General features: G+C 36.6%; 1 long non-coding RNA gene across 1 annotated transcript; it reads right to left on the minus strand.

The window, feature by feature from the left end:
• Window positions 1-15,458: 15,458 nt before the first annotated feature.
• LOC110679233 lies at window positions 15,459-17,297 on the minus strand. The gene is made up of 2 exons (XR_002502315.1): window positions 15,902-17,297; window positions 15,459-15,580 (listed from the first exon to the last, which is right to left on the minus strand). It is a non-coding gene; the product is annotated as an uncharacterized LOC110679233 (long non-coding RNA).
• Between the last annotated feature and the right edge of the window lie 482 nt (window positions 17,298-17,779).

Raw genomic sequence — 17,779 nt, forward strand, 5'->3', positions numbered from 1 at the left:
TGGTATTTTATTTGAAAAGCGAATTCCCAACCCCAAACAGCCAATCGGATGTTTGTCAATCCTGAATGAGTCTGCGTGTTGCTTTCATCGAGTATCTGCAATTAACTTATTTATTCCTGGCAAGCACGGTGACATGTTTGGTTACCATAGAATCGGGAGGAAAAAAATGAATGCTAGGAGACACGTGAATGCTATGAAACATGTAGTGGAGGCGTACAAGTGGGTGATTAAAGTCACTTTCAACGATATTCGAAAAATATTTTTGCAATTTCTCATCGTAATAGGCTGTTTTTCATCACGCCAATCTGTCATGAAACGGCCTACTTTCCTGCACTGAAGTATGCTGTGTGGGAATAGTCAATACGCAACTGAAATCAGTGCTGTAATGATTAATTACGTAACACTTTTTCATTACGCAACTGTTTTGAGTTGCGTTATGAACCATAAAGCAACAATTTTTCAGAAATTGTAAAATAATGGTGAATGCATTGCGATATAATTTCTGATACCCTCAAGTGGTCTTCTACGAAATTGCAAAAATGTTGTACGCAACTCGTTGCAGAACTCGATTTTTACAGCACTAGTCGCAATTATCCTACTCGGCAAGCCTCGTAGGATAAATTTACAACTCGTGCTGTAAAAATCTTCATTCTGCAACTTGTTCCGTAAACTACTATTATCTGTTTGATTGCGCGGGTGAAAACAACTTCTTCTTCGTCATCTTGGTACCTTCGTTCAGTACTGAGCAGAGTCTGCTTTTCCGAATTTTTGAGCATTGCCATGATTACAACTCAGAGCTTTTTTGCCAAACTTTACATATTTGTATTTGCAAATTGTGTGACAGGTGGGATAACGTTAGGGGTGTATTTTATAAGTGGAGTCGATCAAAATGACTCGACTGGAGTCACTGTCGACCAAAAAATTCGCTCGACTCGGCTCTGTCACTCGAGTAGTTCGACAGTTGTCACTCTATGTGACTGGATTACTATGAGAGTCAACCGATGACATTTGAAATATGCATGGTTACTTTGATCGACAGTGATTATAGACGAGTCACATGAATCTGCTCGATTTACAAAATAGACCCCTTAGTTTTTTTTTTTTTTTCCTGGCTCGAGACCGTCACGAACTTATGAAAGATTTCTACTGCTAAAAATCCAAATAATTTTCACACTATTTGTTGCATATTAATTCTCATTTATTATAGACATTGTGTGTTATTATTTTGTGTTAATACAAAATAATCATTTTACATGTATTCAGAAGCTTAGGTCATTATATTGAAGAATTGATTTTTCAGTGTACACTTAATCATTGTTAATATGGAGCAATTAATTCAAAATAACCCTTTCCCATTGATTTTGGGTTACGTAATATTTGAATCATTCTTAAACAATAGAAAATATGTTGCATTCCGACAGCAGTGCAGCAGCGTCCTCGGAAACATTCTCAAAATGTCGTTTTGTCAATTATTCATAACTAACAGTGGCGCAACCAAGGGGGGGTTTTGGGGGTCAAACAACAGCCGAAAAAAATAAGGCTTATCTTGTACATTTCTGTAGTTCATTAACATTCTACAATTATGGATCAGTAATTTAGGCTCGTATAACACTCTGAGTTTCAGTGGTTTTAATATTAACATTCTTATTCTATGTTTTCTTTAAATTCTTAGACCCCTGAAGAGGTTAATAAAACAAAAATATGTGCAAACTTGTACTATAATACAAAATATAGTACAAGTTGGTCGTTTTATAAAAAAAAAAAAATGGTCGAGTTTGGAGGATTGGATCTCGGCTTCTAGTACTTGGATTGACCTAAAATTTACATCCTAAGTTGGAAATACATAGGTTAGCCGGAAATTCGCAGCTTTAAAAATCAATGTTTTGAGTAATGATAAATCTCCAAATTTAACAAAAACACAAAAATAAAACTGTTCATTCCACTATTTTGCGAAATTGATCAATAATTCAAACATGTTTTTAGAACTATATTATTTAGTAAAAATTTTGTATTCAAATGAAATCAAAGTGAAAGTTAAGACATTTTTCACACGATGCGAAACATACGATGACAAAAAAGTTTGTGTTTGAAATATCATGAATTTTCTGCTGAGTGAAATTATGTGAAGTGAGTGAAAGCTTATTTATGAATTTCAGTGCAAATTACAATAAGCCCACTAGAAGCCAAGACCCAGGTCTCCAAGTTTGATCTTTTAATATGAAAAGCGACCCGGCTATAATATTGTTTTGCCTTTTCTGAAAACTGAAGCATTTGTGTCAGAAGTTGATCATCCATTCAAATATATTGGGAAAAAGGTCTCATCCGCAGCATAAATAATCTTTCAATTTGCTCATTACATTGCAAACTTTCCCGACCTTCAGAGCATATGAATTTCCGGAGAGAAATTACGGTTTTATAAAATTACGCAGATAATGGTTTCTCCTTCTGCATATCGAATACTGTAACATGGGACGACAACGAATGCTATGGTAAATATTCAACGAACACATATAAGTAAATGCTGATTGTGCATTATCACGCGTTATGTATTTTAATCTTGTTTAATGAGTATGCACATTCAAAACAAAATATACTAAACCTCTACAACCCATTTTTCTGTTGAAACATAGGGTGCAGAACCATTTGATTCACTTTGGCATGGGGGGTTTTTCTCGGTAGAATTGTCTGAAACTTTGGTGTTAGATGCGCATCAGTACGATGCAAATATGAGCGTTCTACCCGCATAATCAAGAACCATACTATTACCATTTCCCAGATTGTTTACCACTATTTTCGACAATATCTGAATAATATCGTAAAACACCCAAATTAACAATAAAGCAACAGTTACGCAAACGATTTTGACAGTTCGGCGAATAGTTATTAGACAAATCACAATATGGGAAATAGGCGGTTAAGTTATGTAACCATTCAAAATCGCCGATTTTCTCGAACAAATTTTTCGCATTATGGTATGGGGAACTGTTGGCATACCATCCATATTTTCGGTGGAATACATTAAGGCAAACTGTTCACATACTGTTGGAATGTGAAAGAAAAAAACCCGGTGGGGCTGTTTTATCTCAAAATCCGATTTGGTTGCAAGAGAACATAATAACCGAGTTTTTTTTCTGTGAAGTATTTTCAAATTTAATCCAATTTTGTTACTTTCAACTGTGAAAATACTAGGAAATTCCTTCCATATGACCCTGTTAGTTGAAGATTGCACGTCAGCTGTAATTACTCAACATCCATTGAAATTCTATCCTATGATTCTGAAAATTAAAAATAATGATAATTCCTGCAGGTATCCTTCGGATATTTCTGGTTTATTGGTTGCTTTATCCTTGGTAGATTTTGTCTTATTAACGAGATCCAAAGTTTTCGAAAATTCCCTGATGATTTTTTGATAACTCTTCGAAGGGCAGGTAGTTGGCTTCTAAGGAACCCACGAAATCTGCAATTTACTCCTGCGAATATTTTTGACGAGTTATTAGCGGAATTGGGAATGTTTGCATGTGAAGTATTTTATGCTTTGCACTTCTGATTTACTTCGTCAGGTTTTTTTTTTATGAATTGCTGAGTTCATATTTATTCATAATATTCGATATTTCCAAGCGCTTCTTATTGCCAAGATTCATTACTATTTCGACCGGTTTGGCCGAGAAAATTCCTCCTGTCCAAGTAGATCCGGGAAATGCCAAAGTTCTTTACTTTATTCTGAACCGTACATAAATGCGGCTTTCTGTTGTTCCTACTTGCCCTGCATGAATTGTTGAATTTTGTCGAGATCCTTTATGGAAGTTCCTTTATCGAATTACTGGAAAAATACAAGGTAGATTCTTGACTCAATTCTAAGTGGACTCCTCCAAAGGATCACAACAGGATTTTTGCATTGACGAATTCTTAAGATCAGTTGTGGATTACATACATGATTTGTAGGAGTGCCTGCCCAGTACATCAGATAACACCTCAATATTCGCATTGTGTATTTTGTACAGCACAGTTGAGAAAACCTCAATTTTCGTTCTCAGCTACAGCGTGGTGCTTCTGGAGATGGGCAATCGCGTGACGACTCGAATGATAAATCGTTTTGAGCGATTCGGTATTTCCATAAACATTGGTTTTAAGAACATCCATCTCTAGGGGTCCGCAAAATGTTTGTAACGGTTCAAAAGGGGTCGCGGCTCCGAAAAGGTTGAGAACCACTGTTTTAACTCTTGATGGCACTAATTCTGCTGCTGGGGGGAAAGTTCAAGTTTATGCATCCAGTCCCGATTTCCCATGCAATATGAACCGTAGTTTGGCTTATTCTGAAGAAGAGAGCAGCTTGCCTGGTTTGCTTTTGGCCATTCTTTCCCGACTCATTGAATTCGATGGATTCACAGCAGCCCACAGAAGCTTGTGTCGAAGAAAGGTACATTCGAGCCTATTTATTGGGAAAATTGAATTGATTGTCTGTTCAGTGGATTGATTGAAATGAAGAACTTACCAGGGTTGCCGTAGAACCAGGATAGACCGGACATTTTGAACTCAAAAGCAAAACTTAGCACTTAACATGAACTAAAAAAAACGTTTTCTTTATTTTTTTGTGGTTGATGGTCAGTGCGAAAACAAACACGCTAAAAACAAAGATATTGGCTCCGTTGGTTTAACACAACAAATAAAGTTCTTCTTTATTTTTTCTTATTCCTTTTTTTTAAACTAACTCATCATGCACTATGACACAACCAGATGGTTTCACTTTTCAGGTGAAAATGTGAGACATACCCACCAAGCGTAAAAGAATTCAAGCGTGTAACTTGGCATGCAATAAATATCGCTCACGAATACTAATGCGCGTCACTGTTTGCCAAACTGTTATGCTTTAGTTATATATTGTAAAATGGTAATGTGTATGAGTGTGTTGCGCTAAAAGAAGCCCGAACAATTTGGGAAAAGTTATAGTTATATTGCTTCTATTTGTCGAAGGTTCACATCCCAATTGAACTATTTCTGAGATGTATAATATATTGTCACAGTTTGGAATGAACTACCCAAATAATATTTTATAGTCCAAGAGTTTATAATTTATACTGTTATATGAAATATTGACTGTTTGTGATACATTAACCGTATCAGTTAAAAGATATATAGGGTTTAGAAAATAAGACGAAATGTATTTTTCTATGCGGGTAGCTTTTAAAAACCCCCACTGCAGAAGTGAGCCAAGAATGGGGTCTGGCTTCCTATTTTCCCAAAAATTATTACCTTCAAGATATCAAATCCCAACCCCCCCAGAACCAAATCCTGGTTGCGCTACTGATAACTTCAGTCGAAGCTCGTTATAACGACAACTTTTATAACGACAAAAGCTCTCTATCCAGCTTTTTACGCTAGGTTGCTATAATTTTTGAATCACCCTCTTTTGACTTTTCTTGCGTACACTATATTTTTTTTATGGTTTTATCGAAGCAAGCTATGAGATGATGAAAATTTTCATTGTTGACGATTCAATGTCAGACATTTTCACTCAAATGTTCAGGAAATGTAAATAAGATTTTCTTCCATTTTTTAATCTTTTGCTTTACAATTCTAGGATAAAAAGCAGCAGAAGCTAATAAGTAGTAGCCGGAATCCTATAAATTGTATGCAGATTGGACTGACTCTATGAATATTTTTCAGTGATCAAAGGGATTACTGTTACTAAAACGTGACGCTCTTTCAATAATCAGTTGCAGATCGTACAAGATAAAAGTTAAATCCTCTAGAGGTGAAATTTTAATTTTCATTAGAATTATCATTTTTGTTATCTGTTCCAGATTTCTACTACTCAAGATGGCCAATTTAATGTGAAGGTTGGTAACCTCCAACCCTCTATGTTATCATCAGCTTTATTGATTGATATTGATTATAAGACTCAAATAGGACTGTTAGCCGTGATAGCTCTGATTCTGTATTGAAATTTGATCCAACTTTTTAGAGACACTGCAAATAATAAAAGCCAGCCGCGAGTCGTTAAATATATTGGAGTGAGAATTTTTGGCACAATTATCAGTTTTATTGGCTAAGCGATAAGAGGTGAAGTCTGTATTTCATGGAGTGAAGTATTATTTTTACATCGAGCTTCTTGAATACGTTTGCAATTTTCTGCTGTGATTATGCTTATAATCAGATCTGCGTTATGGGAGCGCCATGAGAAAAATAATACGATTTGAGTGGAATCTATCGATCGGAAATCAAGCTGCTTCTTGAACAACATCAACTAACAAGGGTCTTCGGCAATAGTCCCAATGTTTCAGGAAGTTCGTATGTGGCAACTAACATTTGGCCATGCACGTACAGGCAACATGAAAGGTATCTTGATAGCTAAAATATAAAAAAGCAATTAAATCTTTGAAATAATAATGATAAATGTAAAACAAATCAAGAAGGGTAGAAATCCATAACTAATGTTGTGAAAAATATTGACATTTTAATCAACAAGCGTAAGGTACTGCCTACTTAGACCCAGCTATAAAATATGTTGGCAAGACATGTCAAAATCGAATCACCCCTGTATGTTTTATGGCTAGCGTAAAAAGCTGGATAGCGACATTTTTCGGTCCCTTGAAATATTTCGATGCTATTACAGTTCTCTATAGTGACATTTCTCTATTGCGACGGTCCCTTGCGATGTCGTTATAACAAGCTTCGACTGTAATCATATATTGTATGATGCACCGAGATGAATTATAGCAAGAATGTGGTAAACACATTAGGGGGATTCACTTAAAGCTGCGTAACTTGAGATTTTGCGTAATGGACTGATGCACGCGTTCACTCGTTGACGTTTGAGCGGTGCCGTGTTATTTACGTGACCATGGCAACGAGTGAATTCGGCACCGCTCAAACGTCAAATTAGTGAACTCGTGCATTGGTCCATTGTAGTGAAGAAATATTTCAATTGAAATATTCCTCATCTAACTCAGTGCGATGTCAAAAGAGTAATCAACAATCTAGTTACCTACTGCAAACGTATGTCATTTCAGTGATTGTTGTTGTTTAAACGTATGAAACTTGAAAAAATGGAAAGGAATTAATGGAAAAATGGAATGTTTTTGCGTGGATTTGGCTGCTGTTTCATTAATGCAATTTGTCTTTGATGTAATTGTGATAGGTACATTTAAGAGATTAAAAAATTAGTGTCGCAAGATGAAGTGTTGTTTAGTTCTATAGCTGTGTTGCACAATATTAAAGTAATTAAGTGCATGAAAATTTGAACTGAATCCGATAACAATTGGGTTGCATGAATTGGGTCGAGCATTTACCAAGGAATATAAGGAATTTAACGCACACCTCGTGCTTGAAACGCAATCACCGCCGTCAGTTGCATCTCTGTCTTCTCCCCTGGGGCCACCTCCTACAAAGGCCCTCCAAATTACTGGCAAAATTTATTCTCATGGTTGCTCTCCAGGCATTTCAGACCATTTCAGGCATTTTCGGATTACCTAGTGATCAACATTTTTACTCGTGAATCTTCTGAATCTCAACCCATTTCTTGCTGACTTCATTTTCCAAATTGGAAAAACGTTTGTTTGTTATTTACATGATGACAGTTGTTACGATAAACAACGCCTTCCTAGATTGGAAAACTAACGAATTTCAACAATTTGAAATATTTCCTTCACAGTTTACGCAATTACGTGAAAGATTCTAGTTACTCAGTTTATCACGATATACGCGAGGGTTCTTTAGTACACATTTGTTGGCCCTGATTGAACTGTGAGAATCGAGTAACACGGACACATTTTGCCAGCGAACAGGTTGAAATCCTCCTCGCCCGATAAGGCTTACGATGGCGATGACGATGGGCGCTGGGATGATTTTCTTCAACCAGCGATTTCACAAACCGGACACTGGATTTGCAGCAGCTTAATGATTGTAAATTTTGGTGGAATTTTACTGATTTTGGTAAAGTGTTTACTGCAAATCACTAATAATTTCACCAAAACTATTATTTAATTCACCGACAGTTCTGTTGTTACTGTGAGTAATACTCACTGAGTATTGCCAATAATGTTGCGCTTCACGGTAGAAATATTTTCAAAACTTTAATTGTTGAATTCACGTAACATGGACACATTTTGACGGCACACCGGTTGAAATCCTTCTCGCCCGATGAGGTTTGCGGTGCCGATGACGAAGAGCGCTTCAACAAGTAGCGACCGTGTTCACAGTCCGAACGCAAAAAGAAGACTGAGGGAAGAAGCAGGGTGCGGTGCGCTTTTATAGAGGGAAGCGGAATCCAAAAATGTGCTTGGACGTGATTGGTTAGATAAGAAAGGGGTCAACGTTTTACGATTTTTCAATAGTTTGTTGCTAATAATCAATAGTGTCCTCCATTTGAATCGACGCGTAGATAAATTTCCAATCGATTCATGATGATATTGAATGATATTGAAAATCTATCGATACATGACTGAGTTATTAGCGGTCAAAACCTGACCATTTTTCGTTATATGCTCAATTTTTCGTTTTTCTGAATTGTACCCCCATATGTTGCCGAAAGACGTTATCCAACGTCAAAAAAACAATTGACTATGCAACAAAATATTCTAATTCATGGTCCGGAATTCAAGTCAAAGTGTCTGGAAAGTGAAGGAAGGTGGATTTCCACCGAGAATGAGAATCATAGTAAGGTCACAAATTTCTTTTTATTTAAGGTAATTTAAGGTGTGTAATCCTAGTTATTCTCTTTCTTATTTATTAATGCAAAAAATAAATATATTGACTCTTATTATTAGCATTATTAGAAGCTAGATCATCTTCACCACATGAATTATTTATTGATCAAATCTGAACGACAACAAAAAAAAAAACTAATAATACGACCACTAAATCTGCCAAAAAAATCAAGTTTCTTCTAATTAATAATTTGTTCTGAAGTGATCAACAGATGAAGATGATTCCTTCAGAAATCCGTCATGAATCTTTCAGGTTTCTACCGAGGATTGAGCCTAGTTAGAAAATACACAGCAGAGCAAAAATTACCTTTTCGCGTGCCTCAAAGATCAATATTATGTGTTTCCACTAAATTTGGAATTATTGAAACTGTGTCAGAAATGCTCCAGCACGTCACAATTTTTTGCTTCAAGTCGTCAAAGTTGAATGAAGTACTGATTTATTTGAAGTTTGGACATCATCTTTTGTATGAGACATAGTTTTATTCAAATTTCTCGATTTAATATCGATTAAATCGACTTTTTCACATGTTTGCAGCCTCCAAACAAAATCAGAATCGTTTTCGGTCCGCGTGGCGCGAGTGCAAAAAAAAGTTCGCGTTAATAGTGTGTGGTCTTCCGATTTCATGGCATGCTCTTGCAGGGCGCGAGTGCGAAAAAAGATTTGCGTTTCTCAGTTAGAATGTACGCATCAAATAAAGCTGAAAATTGTGGCTGCTCAATCAAAGATGAAGGATCAATTGGTGAGCTCGTTTCATGCTTTTTTTTATATCTATAAAATATGTATGACCGCACATTTAATCGTTACAACGGTGGGACATAAATATGATTATTCAACAAACTGTAAGTGTCGGCATAAACTCTAATTCATTTTTTTATATATAAAATCCCTTGTCTTTTACCTTTATTTTTACATAAAAAAAGCTTTGAATGGTTCGGTCTGTTTGTCTGTGCTAGAAGTATTATCTTGCAAAACGTTCATTTTATTCAAAACACTTTGAATGGTTCGCCACTGTAAGTGTCGGCATAAGAATATTATGTGATGGTCCAGCCAATCCATTTATTTATTTTTTTTCAATTTGAGTAAAATATTGTTACACATGCTTTTGTCCTAACAGCTGTAGGAATGTTGCTTTTAGCTATTTGCTCAACAAACTTTGAATGGTTCGTCACTTCAAGTAACGACATTATTTACTCCTATTTGGAAATTTTCCATGTCAATTGAATATATTATATTCCTAAGCATGTTGACAAATAATCGTTTATCATGGTCTAATCGCTTATCAAAGTGAATCCTGTGACCCAACGATCCTCCCCATTAACAACCATCCCTCCCAGTAATCTTTGTGGAGATGCAGAGGAAAACACGGTCTCCAAATAGCAAATGTTACACACTAACATTCCTTCCTTCAATCCCACCTGACTGCAGGGACGTGGCCGGCACCGTTATTGACCATGTATAAATAGAGGCACTGAATTATGCACACTGAAGAAGATTATGGCCAAACCCAGCCGAACTTCTAGTTGATTCTTTGTGCATATTCACTGACTTTGGTCAATCACGGAATAGCAACCATTGATATGTGTAGTCAGTCTAAGCTAAGCTAAGCTGTTTGCAGCCTCCAAACAAAATCAATCGCTTCTTTGATATGGCCCTTCAAAATCATCAAAAAGTATCGTTTTATTAACGTAAATATTAAAAACTTCGTTGATTAGTCCAAAGCATAATCTCAAATATCTCAAGTATTGGGAATATTAATATAAAATTTTAATGCAATATTCCTTGCAGTTATCTACAACTTACAACAAAATAGATTCTTGGAATTAGTAGTTTATCTTTTATCTTATTTCTTTTATATAAATAAAAATGGAATGGTGTTTGTATGTCAAGAAATGTCTTGAGAACGGGCCAATATATTTACGTGATTCCTTCTGAGTTGCGTGTTTATGTGGTATATTATTAGCAAATAACTCACCGAGAAACGGCAGCGTAAATTTGAGATTTGAAATGTAGGTATTTTCCATGGCCTACTGGGCAGTATGAAGAATGCCGGGACAATTAGTTTTTAATAAATCATTCAAAAAAAACTTGAAGAGCTTGAAGGCCTTTTTAAATTGTCACTTTTAAGGTTTCATGAAAAATCTCACTTTTTGGTGGATGAATTCCATTTTGAAATCACACATTTATGTCCATCATATCAATTGTTATTGGAAAGCTCTAGAAAACTTAAGTGGAAGACGATTCTTTTGATTTGTTCTCATTGCATAGTTTGTATGGTCCAAAATCACTTTCTCAGAAGGGGGAAATTGGACCAATTTTCATACGTTAAACGAATTTCAATTATTTGTTCAGCATTTGCAAATGCATTACCGATGAACGTATTCTCATATTTAGCAGAACATTTCAAGTCAAATTGCAAAAGTTGTTTAACCCATTAACACCCAGTGATCTATTTTGAGATCAGATGCCTCGAACGCCCAGTGATCTGTTTTGAGATCAGTAACATTTTTGAATACAGTTAATTATTTAGACAAAATGGATGGTTGGTATCTTTGGCAAAGTTGTGAAAGACCTTAAGGGCAGTCCAATGACAAGTTTTTTAATTCAGATTTCTTCCACTAGGTTGCGCTGTCAGCATAAAACATATCTGTTTTGTCACCAGCTCTTATCGGCATCACCACGCTCGTCATATACTGTAATAAGCGTGGTTTGCAAATCAGAGATTCCTGAAAAATTATAGAATGGATCCTGTGCCGGAAACCAGTGTGGATTCCGGGATTCCAGAGTGCAGATTTCAGAATATGTTTTGGGATGCCAATGTGGATCGAGGATTTCCAGTGCAGAATCCCGTGAGGATTCTGGGATTGCAATGTGGATCATAGGGTTTCAGTGTGAATCCTGGGAATTCAGTGTGGATCCTGGAATAACAATGTGAGTCCTGGTGTTCTAGTCTGGTCCCAAGTGTTCCAGTGTGAATCTTAGGATTATAGTGTAGATTTTGTAGCTGCATTGTAGTTCTCTGGCTTCTAACGTGGATATTGGGATTCCACTAGGTTTGTTGAATTTTTATGTATATCCTGGGACTGTTGTACAGATCATAGTGTGTCAGTGTGAATCTTGGTATTCCATTGTGTATATTGAAATTCCAGTTTGAATCCTGGGATTATTACATGGTTCGTGTAATTCTAATGTGAAACCTGAAATTTCAGTGGGGACCTTGGGGTTTCAGTATCTTGATACTCCAGTATGGATCTTGGGATTTTAGTGTGCACCGCAGGATTAGAACATGGGTCCTTGTTTTCTAATGTGAATGCTGGGATTTCAGTGCCAGTTTTTAAATTTCAGTGTAGATATTTGAGCCCCAGTGAGTATTTTGCATTTCCAGTGTAGATCCTTGGAATTCACTGAGGATCCTGTATTCCAGTATGGATTTCAGATGCAGATCCTAGGATTTCAGTGCGATATGGGAATACCAGTGGAGAGTTTGAGTTTCCAGTGTGGATCCTTCAATTTCAGTGTGGATCCTGGATTCCAGCATAGATCATGGATTTCCAGTGCCGATTTTGAGATTCTAGTGTAGATGCTTGTATTCCGGCAAGGATTCTGGCATTCCAGTGGGAATTGTTAGATGGTAACCCAAGGATATATTGTGGGAATCCTGTTGGAGTTATGTTGAAAGACAGTGCAAATGTTATAAAAATTCTACGGAAATAGTGAGCAAAAAGTTTTAAAATACATTGGGAATCTTCCGCGAATGTTGGGATTCTTTTGAAGGTCCTGTTGAAATCTTATCTTAAAGTTATATAGCAAATACAGTAAAACCTCCATGAGTCGATATTGAAGGGACCATCGACTCATGGAAATATCGAGTCATGGAACAGCAATCCTTTGGAAAGCCATCATAGTAATCATGGAATTGTGTTTTTAGTATGGTTCCATGAGTCGATATCGAGTCATGGAACATCGACTCAGGGAGGTATCACTGTAGTTAGTATTCCTGAGAGAATTTCATAGAAATACTTTGGGAATTTGCATTGGTCTTATTAGAATGAATCAAGTAAGATTTCCCATTGAACTTTTTGTAAAACCTGTAAGAATTCTTTGGGAATTGTGTAGAAATACTGCAGGAATTGTGAACCTTATGGGAATTCCGTGTGTTTTTTTTTCATGAGCTTCCTGGAAAAATTCCAATTGAGATTCTATGATATTCTTCGAGAATCCTGAGGGAATCCTGTGGGATGCCTTCAAGAATCCTGTAGAAACAATATGTCAATATCTTTGGAATCCTGTTAAATCCTTAGTGGTTTTTATTACGACCGAAAATATCATATCCGTGGAAAGTTTTATAAGTGTGTACCCCGTAACCATTTGATACTAACGAGGCTGGCGTAAAATATAGGAGGAGAGTGCGACTACTGTGGCTATATCACGGAGAAAAAAATATAGTAATTACAAACAAATTTTGGTTTGTTTCAACCAAAACTTTAGGTTGAATTTTGCACAAATATAAAATCAATTTGAATCAACTAATCGCGTTGTTTGAAATAAACTAACATTCTGCGTTAAATATTTAAAGCCGTCTTAGTTGAAATCTGAGAGAGAGGAGACAGCTCACTGACAACTGGCTTGTTTTTTGGCTTCTTTGATTTCTTCTTCTGATGTTTGGGTTGCGCACAATGGTTCGGAGAGCACAAACTGGGCCAAAACCATTTTCATATCCTATTTGTTATCAAAAAGATCATAAAATTCAACAATTTCAGTAGAAATTTGAGTCCAATCGACAATATTTAAATAATCAACGATTCTATATGCGAGAGCACAGAAAAACAACCTGAATATTCAAGCACATCCAGTTTAAGTTTGACCAAATATTGTCGGTTTTTCACACTCTGCCCTTCGAATGTGCGGTTTTCCAGTGACAGTTGATGACAGGTTCCCTTGACTTTTCGGAGCTCGCAATCTAAGCCAGCTGTCTCCTCTCTCTCAGGTTGAAATCAACAAATATTTGTAAGAAATAACTAATTTGTAGGTTGTTTGATTTTGACAGTTCTCAAAACAAACGAAGAAAATAGTTGAATCAAGCATTATTTCTAGTTTGAATCCACCAAAAATTAGTTTGGAACAAACAAGAGGTGCAGTTTGAAACAAACAACAAACTTATTGAAATAACGTTCTGGTTATATTCTCTCTATTTTTGTTTCAATCATTTTAAAGCAAAAATTATAAATATCCAAACCGCAACTACATATTATATATTTGTTTTTGTTTATAAAAAGTACAATAATATATCAAACAAATTTAATATCATTGACAAAATCGAAGTTCACTGGTATTCCGGGATTGCATCCGGCGACTTCGTCCATCTAATCAATAATGCCGCTAATGCTTGCTTCTGAGCTCCACGCCAAATCTTCCGCTACTAGTTTTCATATTTTTACATGACAGTTTGTTTTCAGGCACAACACAAAATGAAAGCATGGCTAACCCTCGAGCCAGAGTTTGAGCTCGCAAACAATCTAAAAATCTAGCTTTTTTTCAAACTAATTCTTAGGTTGTTATTTCTACAAACAAAAAATCAGTTTGTTTCGATGTGTGGTGTTGTTTGAATCAATCTTATTTTCGCCAAGTGATTTTCTGCATTTGAATTTTAGTCGATTGTCAAAGTTGCAGCCTTCCTCTAGTTCAAACTTTAACATAATATCGTAACGGTCGCAACATTTTAGATTTTCAATTGACACCCAGTTTATTGCCGTAAGACGTAGTTAACGTCAGAAATGGCAGATATATTTATAAAAATGTTTTGCTTGCATCTCAGGTGATCCCAAACGTTGAATGAGAGTTTTATTGATTTTTAATACGTTTTCCACCATATTCGTAATGCCGTACTAGTTTAAAATTGTGTTCAATGCTGAGGAAACAGCCATGTTTTTAGATATTGCGATATTCTGGAATCATATTGTCTACACTGCGATGAGTCTATAATTTTCCATCTTCTTATGAAAACTTCAAAATTTCTTGATAAAATATTGAATTATGCTCAAATACAAGCAATTTGAATCTTTTATGTCAACTCCGTAGCATACGGGTTAATACTCCGATGGCTTTTAATTTCAACTAGCATCAATGGCTTCACAGTCAGTCCATCGTCACCGATGACAAAACTGGAGACATTCTCATAATCAGATGAACTGTTCATGAAAGCATAACTGTCACATATATCCGAACCAACACCTACTCAGTTCCTTTACCATTCGAGTCTCCCACGTGTTCGCGCGTAGAAAAAAAAAAGTTTAGCAAGGTCTCCGAAATTGTCGAAAAACCTAGAGAAAACCCATCTGCCATTTTATATGGGCACGGAATTATTCAACAGCCTACTAGATGGCAAGACGATGTTTTCCGGTACAACTAGTCCATAACTGGGGGGTGCGAACAGGATATCAACAAGCAGCCAGGCTGCTGTCAAGCAAAAATTGCCATTAAAATGATCCGACTATGTCCAGGAATGTGCGGTCATTAATTATACACGCTAAAAACTGCCAAACATTTTATATGACACAAAAACTATCAACTGTTGAAAAAACGTTTACTTGGTCTTATTGATGCGTAAGTTTTCCAGAACTTTTATGAAATATATTTTTGACTAACATACGATCAGAAACTATCTAATTTAGCTGATTTATTGAGCTTAATGCCTGCATCAAACTGCAAACGCTTTATGTGAAGTATTTTAAGTGTGCATCTTGAAAATGGTTTCCTGCGAGACAAGCAAACAAACAGAAAAAAAATGTGTTCAAATTAAATGACCAAAATGTTGGAGATCGCACCCCTTAGGTCAATAATAAATCATCATAATCGAAATGGACATCTCGTCTGCAACCTTCTTCTTCTTCTTCTTCTTCTTCTTCTTCTTCTTCTTTCTGGCATTACGTCCCCACTGGGACAGAGCCTGCTTCTCAGCTTAGTGTTCTTATGAGCACTTCCACAGTTATTAACTGAGAGCTTACTATGCCAATGACCATTTTTGCATGCGTATATCGTGTGGCAGGTACGAAGATACTCTATGTCCTGGGAAGTCGAGAAAATTTCCAACCCGAAAAGATCCTCGACTGGTGGGATTCGAACCCACGACCCTCAGCTTGGTCTTGCTGAATAGCTGCGCGTTTACCGCTACGGCTATCTGGGCCCCCTCGTCTGCAACCGTTGCTCCTAATTTTGAACCATTCAGCATTCCACGTTTCAACCCAATTAGTTTTAATGTATTTCGAAAAAAAGATCGGTGATTTATGAAGTCAACTGGCCCTTAGCAATCTATTAATTCATTCATGATTGACAAACAATCCCTGTTCAAATCCTACCAAGCTATGAATATCCGAAACTAACCACAATTGCCATCTACTGCAGATTACCAAACAAATGGCCTCTAGCAACCATCTTCTTCGCAGAAAGCATGAGCCCACTTTCTCCGAGGAAAATCGCAAACTATAGCAGAAGTTTCGAGCAGAAAACCGATTCCGTTTTGAGATTAGAGATATGCAATGCAATAAAGATGCAACCGAAATGAGCTTTTACTTTTCCCAGAAATAGCCGTATACCTTCTTTCATCTACGCATAACATTTGAGTGTAGCGTCCATCAAATACCTGTCCACAATCAGTAGTACAAATCGTTAGAGAAGAAGCATCCCACGTAACATAGCCCTGTTACTTCATAGTGTCCTAAGCTAGAGAGTATCTGTCGCTATCGCTATCGCCTAACCGCACTAACGTTCCGATCGATAAGCGTCCGTCTTTTCGTTTAGCTTTACGATTCTGTGGAGATTAACTCATCTACACACATATCTGATAACCTAACATTCCCAATCACAAAGTAGTACAGCAGGGTTTCCAATGATGCGAACGAACAGGTCTGGAAGGGAAACGAAACCGCGCATACACACACTCACATAAAAAAAACATACACACAAACAGCGAACAAAACCTCATGAATGTGATATTAAATTGTAATAGTTTTAGCAACAGAAAAAAATTGTCAAAACCGAACTAAAACTGTATCGACGAACTAAAGTCGGACCTGGAAGGGGGACGGGAAGATAAGAGTTTCCATAGGTTAGGGAACTTAGCTCTTAATTGTGCGTGTAGTTTATAATAAACTGACATCTCATAGCTATTAGTCAAACAGTTCATATCATCAATGAACCCGAAACAGCAAACAAATTGAGCTCTTTACCTTTAAGGTGACAACTTCGGATGAATAGATGTAAGGATGTGTAAAAAAAATCGTGCCAACGAAACCAAATGTAGAAAATAAACCAAACTTGACAGCCAACCACGATAAGCACAAAGAAGATTTGACAGGGGCGACAAGTTCGCTCCAAAAAGGTAGGAAACAGCAGAGGACAACTATATCTATATATTTACCAGCGTGGTTAGATATATTTACAGTAGTGGTTAGAATCAAATATTGGATCTCGATGTAATATATTGTGAGATACATAGAACTGGAATAAGATTTCGATTTACCATCATCACAAAACCAACTCTCGATGTCAAAGTACTAGTCAGTATGATTTAAAGTTCAGAAATCAATATATTTGAATCAGAAGCCTGGAGCGGTTTTATTGTCGTTTGAAGAAATCCCTTTTCGCAGCACCGAGTCGAGGAATGGACTTTCCTGAGGGATGGAAATAGTGGCTCTTAATATATATTGCAAGACAGTTGTCGTTTCCTTGTGTCAATGGCATTGACTTCGATTGGTCACGTGTGTTTACAGGAGATGTTCGTTCACCGTTAACTTGCAACATAGCCGCAGGAAAGCAGACTCGTGCAGGTTTTGTTTGAAGATCACGGTGCACTGCAGGGATGCCAGGTGATTTTTTCCAATGTCTTCCAATTGCTTGGAAAAATGTCTTCCAATGTCTTCCACTTAAAACTTTTCAATTATCATGGTAACCTGAAAGTCCAAATATTCGGGTTAAGGCCCAAGTAATAATGGAGCAAATGTCAAAACTAAAAAAATCAGTTCTTTGCTTCTAAATCCCCAATTCTAAAAAATAAATATACACAACTGTCTTACTTTCA

This window comes from Aedes aegypti, chromosome 3 (genome assembly GCF_002204515.2).
Source record: "Aedes aegypti strain LVP_AGWG chromosome 3, AaegL5.0 Primary Assembly, whole genome shotgun sequence".
NCBI lineage: Eukaryota > Metazoa > Arthropoda > Insecta > Diptera > Culicidae > Aedes > Aedes aegypti.